Source organism: Colias croceus, chromosome 12 (genome assembly GCF_905220415.1).
Source record: "Colias croceus chromosome 12, ilColCroc2.1".
Taxonomy (NCBI): Eukaryota; Metazoa; Arthropoda; class Insecta; order Lepidoptera; family Pieridae; genus Colias; species Colias croceus.
Window position 1 is genome coordinate 527,998 of NC_059548.1, and position 10,352 is coordinate 538,349.

The 10,352-nt window shown below is 32.3% G+C and overlaps 1 protein-coding gene across 1 annotated transcript in view; it reads right to left on the reverse strand.

Moving 5' to 3' along the window:
* LOC123696006 (cationic amino acid transporter 3) overlaps positions 1-7,225 on the reverse strand; it is a 46,611-nt gene extending 39,386 nt beyond the window's left edge. The window contains exon 1 of the mRNA XM_045641982.1: positions 7,106-7,225. The gene's annotated coding sequence lies outside the window, so the exon portion shown is untranslated. The remainder of the gene's footprint in view (positions 1-7,105) is intronic.
* Between the last annotated feature and the right edge of the window lie 3,127 nt (positions 7,226-10,352).

Sequence of the window (10,352 nt, forward strand, 5' to 3'; positions counted from 1 at the left end):
CCGAACAAAATGTAAACAACTATCTCTTTAGTTCTTTACCATCCTGGTTTATTGTTTTCATTTACGGGATACCTACATATTTTGTAAACAACAGGCGTGGCTTAAGAGCGAAAAGTACTTTCATCCTTTTTACTGCCGAAAATTTTATTAAATTCGACGTATAACTAGTTTGTAATTATGACCACATGATTAACAATAATAAATTAATAAATAACTAATTTATTGTGAACTGTAAATTACATAACATTTCTCGTCAGCCGACTCTCGATTTATAAAAATTCTTTTTTTAAATCGTATAATTATGTCTTTTTTACTAATTAAAAAATATTTTATTGCCATTCATAAAAAAAATCATTCAATTGTTTTCTTCAATAACATAGTCTGTCTCTTTTTCGTATATGACAATTATATTGGCGCCAATCTTGTCTAAGAGAGAGCGAGATAGAATGATTTTTTTTCTTTATTTAGTTCCACAAAATTTAATAACCAGTCGTCAGCTTTTAATCAAAATAATTTTGTTTATTTGTTGAAAAGTTTTACTTGTACCGCGAAATTAAACACTTAATTTAAATTACTTGACGAGTGGAGTGGAACTGCAGTGTAACTTATAAATTATTTTGTTTTAATAGCAGTGGTCAGTGCGAGTTTGATATTGTAAATTTTTATATTAATTATGTGTACTCTTGACTGGATTTTCATCTTTCGTGGTGGTAAGTTACAATCATGAATTATTATAATTATCATACCTTTAAAGTTTAACATTATCATTTTGTATAATTATAAAATACTAGCGGTCCGCCCCGGCTTCGCCCGTGGTACATATTAACGTTTTCTCTACATAAGAACCATCCTCGTACTTCAAGGAATATAATAAAAAAAGAATTATCGAAATCGGTTCAGCCGTTCTCGAGTTATGGAATTACAACGAAAAGTGGCATTGATTTTTATATATTAGACTAGCGGTCCGCCCCGGCTTCGCCCGTGGTACATGTTTACGTTTTCTCTACATAAGAACCATCCTCGTACTTCAAGGAATATAATAAAAAAAGAATTATCGAAATCGGTTCAGCCGTTCTCGAGTTATGGAATTACAACGAAAAGTGGCATTGATTTTTATATATTAGAAGATAAATAATTATAAACCTAGTGATATTCTGTTTTAAACATACAAATGCAAGTACATAGGTAAATGAAAACATGTAACATCTCGTTTTTGATTACTTATATTATAAAATATAAATAAAGGAATCTATTGACACACCACATACCTACCTTCTTTGCGCAGTCGGTACGTGATTTATTTCAAAGACAAAAACTATAAAGCAAAGGCAAAACAAAATTAATTCAAAGCGAGACCAATGTCTTTCGCGAGGTCAAAATATATTTTCCTCTTACTCAAGTCTCAACTCATTGAGATTGGATTCCATTTATACAATTGTAATTATTTTATTATTACGAAAAGCAATACTTATTTTAAAATATATTTCATGCCTTTATTATTTCTATGCTGACACTATAAATGATAAATAAAATTACAGTAAGGTACGTTACGACTTACGATTACTATCGTAAGTTGTGTATTATCACAGTATAATCCTTAGGTACTTTCTAATGCATACATATAGGTACCTAGGTCAATGATTTTTTATAATCATTGATATGGGTAAATTTATTTTTCTATTCATTTACGTTTTCTCCCTGGATATGGTAGAGAGTAGAGATAACTGATAAGAGAGGTAATAGGTAAGCTAAAACCGCGGTGCAACAACTCATTTCGTCATGTGAAATTTTTGTCTACACGAGCGAAGCTGTAGGTGATAAGCTAGCATTCATAAATCTCTAAGTAACAAACAAAGTAGGTAGATAATAATTAACAATTTTGTAACATTCAATAAACAAAAATATATAAATCCATACTTACATCTATACATATAATAAATCTGTAGAAGGGTCAATTCTGTACATTGAAAATATTGAAAAAATAAATAGCAGGGGGTGTTACTGGATCAATACCAAACCCAAATATGTGATTAAAAAAATTTTTGTCTGTCTGTCTGTCTGTCTGTCTGTCTGTATGTGAAGGCATCACGTGAAAACTATCGGTTCGATTTCGATGAAACTTGGTATAATTATACCTTATTATCCTGGGCGTAAAATAGGATACTTTTTATCCTGGAAAAATACGTAGAAAAAAATTAATCTTAATTTTTCAGTTTTATCCATAGACTTTGTTCCGTAGAACCGCGAACACACGTTGCGTATTATTATAGGCCTAGCCGTATTTGGGAATTGGGTCCAATAGATATTTATAAGATGTTATTGACAGAGGTACTCAAAATGGAGAAATAACCATCCACGCGAAGACCGACATCCGCGCGGACGGAGTCGCGGGCGGAAGCTAGTCGTTATTAATATTATAAATGCGAAAGTAGGTAACTCTGTCTGTCTGTCTGTTGACTGTTAGGTACTCAATCACGCCTAAACTACTGAACCAATTTTCATGAAATTTGGTATTAATTATAATGGTTAGAAATGACATAGGCTTCTTTTTGTCCCGAGAAAATGACACAATACCGGAAATCCCACGGGAATGGGAACTGCGGGTTTTTCTTTAAATGCGCGAGCGAAGCCGCGGGCGGAAAACTAGTAAACCATAAAAGTAAGCTGTAAGAGACAATTTCAACATTCATGTTACGAGCATGAAAGTTAGCAATGAAAAATAATTATGTTACAAACTACAGTTGTAACAAATTGTTATTTTGACATCACGCTTCGCTAGCGGGATTCCCCGGTATAGCTGATATGTGCGGCTTTTTAAACGCAAAAAAAAAATGGTTATTGTAATAATAGGAAATAAGTTATTTTTAATAGTGGCAGTTTAATATTATGTACATTGACTTTATCGGGGTCAGAGAAAACTATCAAAATATAGAATTTATTAAGTTTGGGGTGGCCGGCTTGTATAATATACCTACTACTAGGGGTTTGTATTGATTATAATTTAATTGTTTTATTCCTAACGCAATTATTATCAATATTTCTGCTATATGTCAATGCCTATAAAATTGTATAAACGAGTCTTTATTAGTTATAAGAAAACCCGCTCACTGTTCATGGTCATAATAAGTATGTATTATGAAACTATAACAGAATCAAGTTATTTAGCCCAGAAGTCAAGAACGAAATATAGACAGGTCAATACACTATATTCTTTCTTTCCAAAGCTTTAGTTAATCCTATAATTTATATTATATAAATGCGAGATTTTTTATGGATGTATGTTTGTTACTCTTTCACGTGAAAACCACTAAACGTATGTTGATGATACTTGGCAGATATGTAGCGTACCAGAACAACACATGAGACATGAGCTACAGAAATACTTGCTAAGTTGCTAGTGAAACTGCGAGGCACAGCGTCAGCTATAGTTAATAGTACCTATATATATATTTTGTACAAGATACATCTACTAATACTATCTGTGGTGAAACATTGTTATCGCGAATTTCTTAAACTTCCTTTTTAAAATTAACTGAAAATGACGGTAAATGTTTACAAAGACGTTAAAACAGGAAAGCGCATTTTTACATTCGAGTTACTTCCTGTCACTGGTTCAAATTAAACAAACAACTGTGTAAAATTAGAGCTTGTGTGCATTTAAACGTGAATGATTTGGAAAATGCCGCCTGACGGAACAAACTAAACTTTTTTATTCTGTGCTTTTGGTTTATCGTCCTTTCTTTGAATGGGGTTCTGGCCCTTTCCCTGAGGGCCGTGCGTATGCGTATACAAATTCTCGACTTAGAAAAAAAATAAACACATTAGGTATAATGTGTCACAGTGTGTAGATTTCATGAGAAAGTGACAAATAGATAACCAAGTCATTTGCCTAGCAGTTCGATTGAATGAAAACCATGCAGGTGGCTAATTCTAACAGGCTCAGCTAATTATCGGCCTATATAATTAAGCATGTTGCCAGCTATTTAATGTGTAATCTGATGGAAGTACATAGCTTCAAGACCAGAGAAAATTCTTCACCTGACTGGGCAGCAAATAGCAATACGCATCTTCTTTAGCATTTTTTGAGAACGTTATCTTTTACTAAAGATGGGTAAAGTGTTAAATTAATTAAAATAAATGGTCTCCAATATGGTAAGAGTACCATACCTACTTGTATAATACTTGAGTTACTATAGGTCATGGTCTATGAGCATATTACATAGGTACTTAATACTTATTATGTTTAGTCTAAGGTCATACCTACCTACTCGAATGTTATATTCGTTTGCATTGAGAAATTGCCTATCGTGGTTTTGCTTTCGTCATAGTAAGGGCAGTTAAATTTGAATCGATTGATTTGTAATATTGGTTGAGCATTGCGTATAATTTAAATATTATGTGCTTATTTACTAATCTATGAAATTGTTATCGCCGTTTTCTAACAGTAGTCGTAACGATAATTTTACATTTTTCTAGTTAGGTATATTAAAATGAATCCCCATTACTCTTGGTCACGGCATCACATGTGAACGGCTTGACCGATTTCGATAATTCTCATTTTGATGTGTTCGTTATTGTTAGAAGAGTCTTACGAAACAAAATTAATTTTTAATTATGTCTCAGCTTTGTTTCTAAGAACAAGAGTCAGTGTCTAGATCTCATTGCTTTAATTTCGTTTAAATATCAGCGTTTTGTTTCACTAACATACCTATTCTTCTATTAATAATCTACTATTAATTTTAATATATTAATACCTTTATAATAAAGTGTACTCAAATTAATGTAATTGAAAGGTTTTATTCAAGACGCAATAACATGCCGACCTTATTTTAAAGTCGTTTATCAATAAAGTGCATAAAATAATCCCCGTTATATCGAAATGTTCGAAGTACCAATATTGATAACGCCGTAAAGTGGTACTCGTATATTAGTAACTGTTTTGTTAATTATAATGTGAAAATATACTCTACATTTTTGAGGGGTACCGAAAACAGAGCACTGAACTCCATTTTCGAATACCGTACCGAATATTATAACCTACCCTAAGAACCTACCCATAAATTAGTAGTTACTGTTATAACTATTAGTTGTTCAAAAGCCCAGAAATATATGATTAAAAAAAAAAAACTATTAGTTAACATCATAACCTACCCTAAGAACCATAAATAATTAGTAGTTACTGTTATATTAGTTAACATCAGCTGTTTATGAAATGCAATTGTATAAATTTAAAAACAAATATACTAGGTACACTGTTTAATAAATTACACAAGGTATATCAAGGTATATTGTAGATACATTAAGGTTATTAACTAATGATAGGTAATATTGGAAGTCACAAAAAAATACAAAGTAGAAATAAAAAAAATTGTACATAAGATCTGAAATGTGTACAAAATTTGCCACTATTCCGGTCTGCACGCTCCGTCAATTTATGCCGGACGTCGTAAGGAGCGAGGGTCCAGCACTTCCCGATGTACTAAAAATATCTCTACATCTATCTTTATTTTTAAGTTTCATATTTTTTGTTCTGTATTTATTTAACACTACTTGAGACGAAAAATAATATTGTTTGATTGGAAATGTTGATCCCGCGATAAAAAATTAACCTGTGCGGCGCCAGGCGAAGGACTACCTACAATTACATTATATTTATAAATATAACATAGCAAAAATCTCAAATATACCCAAATCCATTAAAAATAATTAAAATTATCCGCACAAGATATAAAACTGAATAACTAATTTACTGCTAATAATTATGCGACCCGGCGCGCAAATGTGACAACACTTGAGTTTTATTCAAGTCAAATAACGGAACACCATCCTACCTTTTTAATTCAAGGCTTCTATGGTCACATAAGTGAGGACGTTTATAATGTAAGAACACGTGCATAATAAATATTATACATATGTATGAACCTATGGGCCTATGTCAAGGATGCTATATGAACTTTCTTTTTATTCATAGTGGAAAAAATAAAGAGCACAATATTAATGTAATTAATTATTAAACCCTATCCAAATATTATGAACCAATAGTTCCATTTTTATTCCTGTGATGTTCTTTTATAGATCTTATAGGTATAGCACAGATTTCCAAACAAAATAAAAAAGATCAAAGTTTTTGTACTAGTAGTTTTTTAGATTATGTCTGTGAGAGAAAGCGCTCAGCTACTTTTTGTACTTATATTTTTACCTAGGTACCTAGTAGGTACATACTAGGTAAACGATAATGCAAACAGGTTTTGAGGATATAAAATGTTTATAGGTTTAGGCCTTATATTAGTAAGGCCTATGTAGTAATCATTACTTGGTTTTATTATCGAGATAAAATGCCTATTAATAAAAGTTAATTAATGGTTATTCTTAGACGAATATTATGATTATTTACCTACATAATATTATAAAGTTTCCTTTCTGCTTAAAACTAAGTAGATAACTGATACTGACATCTATCAACGCACAGCTCAAGCCACTGAACGGATCGGACTGAAAATTGGCATGCAGGTAGATGAGAACTTATAGGCATCAGCTAAAAAAGGATTTTGATAAATTCAAATTGGGATATGCCTTCAAAAACTAGAATCAATTTTTTATATTCGCATACGAACACCGATATATCTGAATATTTGTATAATTATGTTACAACTAAAAAACAAGTTTATAGTCGTTTTATTTCCGATAAAACAGCTTCACAAGGTTGTATCTGAATTTTAATATTATAATTAATTATAATAAGTTTTTTTCACCTACTGTAGTAGGTATAATAGATACGAATATATTCACTGCATATTTTTATAATAAACTACCTATGCGTTGTAAAAATTTCAATATCTAATAGGTCGGTATTATAGGAAACTAACTACTAATTAGGTACCTAATTTTGTGGTGATCTAATTATGTTAATATCGCTGTAAGCCAAATAAATTAAGTTATCTATAAACGTTAAACTAAACATACATTCAAATCTTATTAAAAACCGATTATTTAAAAAGCCAATCTTTTTTTTACAATTTAAAATATACCCGCTAAATTTTAATTTTTCTGTTCACAACTTTTACTCACGATATATTTCAAATTTAATAAAAGATGCAGCACATACCTTATTATTTATTTATACAGTTTATTTAATCCAATTTCTCTATATATAAGTAAATCAGCTGAACTCGTACACACACACAGAAACACACACAGGAACAACCGACGCACGCGCATGCATCCTCGACACTGATCTATAGATCGCTATGGAGACGGATCGATTCAGTTTTCATTGATCGCTTGCACCTTTTCACGACTGGCCTTGAGTTGACGTGATTTGTTGTTTATTATATTGTCTCCTTTTTGTTAACAGCTGTTTGAAAGGTATGATTAAATTAACAATTAAATAAAAAATATAGAATAATAAATTGCAATTCAAATTTATTGTGATCATTAGTGTAAGTAGGTATTTATGCTTTAGACCGGCTACTCACGAAGGTACTTGCAGCAGGGGAATACTGGAATTGGACTTTTAATATATTTATAGTTTATACTGTATAGGCAAGCAGGGCAGGACCAACCGAGATTGTACCAATATCGCCCCTGCGGCAGGTACTTAAGCAGCCGGCTTTACAGGTTGGGGGAAATTTTTGAGAAAAAAGGAAGCAGCTATTCTATAAAACTTTATTTAATAATATGCGGTTTGTCCGAACATTATCCAGTACAGATGCCTACTAGATCCTTGCGAAATGGTCTTGGCTTGTTCCTAAATCTTTTACAGATTTTGTAGCCCGTTTTACAGCTTCTCGGACTCTGGGTACGTTCTGTTTAGCTTATTCATTATAATATGTCAGTTAAAATTCCAAAAATATTGTATGAACATTTTCGTCATAAAGTATAAAATAAAATATAATAAAAAAACCTATCTGACACTGGTTGCTGATAAGCAAGCGTTGAAACCGGCCCTAAAAATTATTGCCTTTAGGCATAAGTCCAATAGGTACTAGATCTGTAGCGATTTTTTGGCAGACACTAATTAATTAATTAAAATCACGGAAGACCTTGCTTTTCAACCCGAGTCGTCCTCGAGTTTTGGATGTTACGTAGTGCCTGCAAAACATCTTGCAAAACTTGTTTACAAACAGATTGCGAAACCTGCTAACTTATATTTGAGCCCGAGTCGACTTTCTAATACAAATATCACGACTTTTTATTACTATACTTTCGATATTTGATTGTTATGTACTTCTTTGTTTTATTATAGTCTTCATTTCAAAATTAACTGCGAGTCCCTCCTTGCACACAAAATAAAATATTTGCCAAGGTTCATTTACCAAACTTTAAGTAAACTGTTTAATGCCTCTCCGCTTTAAAATTACAATAACCCAAGTAAAGAGCAACTATCGAGTTTCTTGCTGGTTCTTCTCTATAGCCTACTGCTTCCGAATCGGTGGTAAATGTTAAAAATGTTGACCATTCAAAAGTGCTTCTTGAAGTCTAATGCCCGCCTTCCACTAAAAAAGGGTACCTAATGAGCGGAAACTGAGCTAATGATCTGTGCGGACCGTAGTAAAAATAATTGTGCACTTCCACTAAGAAATAGTTTTTCTAGAAAGGGGTGTAGGCCTTCTATTGGCAGCGAGAAATTGCGAGCGGAAACTAGTCGGGAAATGAGCGGACGCAGATGAGCGAGGCGTCGCGGACGATGTCGGGCGCAGTGTTCGTCAGACCTTTTATTTTAATACCATAATTAAATGTTTGCTACTATATTACAAGAAAAAGAAGCATCCCAGGCGAAAACCAAGGTTTTGGCTGAGCAACCACATTAGAGAAAGAGCCGTGAAAGGTGATTTACTGCGAATGTACCACGACTTACAGGATGAATATTTCAAAAATTATTTTAGAGTCAACAGAGAACAGTTTCAAGAATTACTTTCATTCATAGAAGAAGATATAAAGAAACAAGATACGAATTTTAAAAAAGCTATCACACCACTGGAAAAGAAGTCCGTTCAAAACTAGTTTTCAAGACCATACGCAGCGGACTCCGTTTACACCGCTCACACCGCTCCGCTTTACTCTTTTTCAATGGAAGTACTTGTATGGAAAATAGTGTTGCTAGTCGAGCGGACTACGTAAGGAGTCCGCTAGGAACCCGCTCAACTTTGCGACCTCGTTTGAAACTCTTTCAACTCGCTCGCTCCGCTCGGGCCACTCTTTCTTAGTGGAAGCACTTGTATTAACTTGGTCGTTACGAGTTAAACGGAGTCATTAATGGGTCCGCTCCGCTCGCAGAGGAAGGCGGGCATTATTGAATAAATAAATGTTTGAGTTTAAAGAGAGATATCACTTTAGTTTACATAATGGGTACCTTAGTAAATTAGTAGTAGGTATCAATATCATCATAAAACTAAGTCAGTTAGAACAAGTTATTAATTGTAGAAGGTACCTATATATTATTATGTACGACTACAATAGTATAATAGATCATTGTAGAGATATCATCTCAAGTAGATACATAATATCTCAATAGATTGCATTGTTACAGCACTGTATGAATTTCAAATGAGAAACTATAAAACAACTTTTGATTATTTACTTATTTTGCATTAATTCTAAGGTTGGTAATACAAATCTTAAAAATGATATTTATTAATTATTGTGCTATTGTATTTCTGCTTATTGTATTTCTCTTGGTAATTAAATAATTATTTTTATAAATAGATAATAATATAATGTTTATGTTAAACTAGCTTTCCACCCGCGGCATCGCCCGCGCAATCAAAGAAAAACCCGCATAGTTCCCGTTCCCGTGGGATTTCCGGGATAAAACCTATCCTATGTCCTTTCTCGGATATCAAAATATCTCTATACCAAATTTCATGCAAATTGGTTCAGTAGTTTAGGCGTGATTGAGTAACAGACAGACAGACAGAGTTACTTTCGCATTTATAATATTAGTATGGATAGATACCTATCGTCATTTCATATATATACGGATTTCTAGTTCGACATAATATCAGTAGGTATCAATTTATCATGATGTATCAATTTTATGAATATTTTTAACTTATTTTGTCGATATGACTATAAAATAACGCATATTCGATATAACTATAAAATAACGCATATTATTCAGAACTTATTCAAAGTAAAATTTATTTTCGCCTATTTATGACACACATACGCAACTAAAACACACGTATTTACTAATAATATATTTTAAGGCGTATAAACTTAAGAAAATAATTTCTCACAACCTTGAAGTTATAAAATATACCTAATCTGAATATACTGAAAAACAGCGTAAAATGAAATTATGAAAATGATATTAACTGTAAAGTCAATGACCTTTTATTTTATTCGACGAA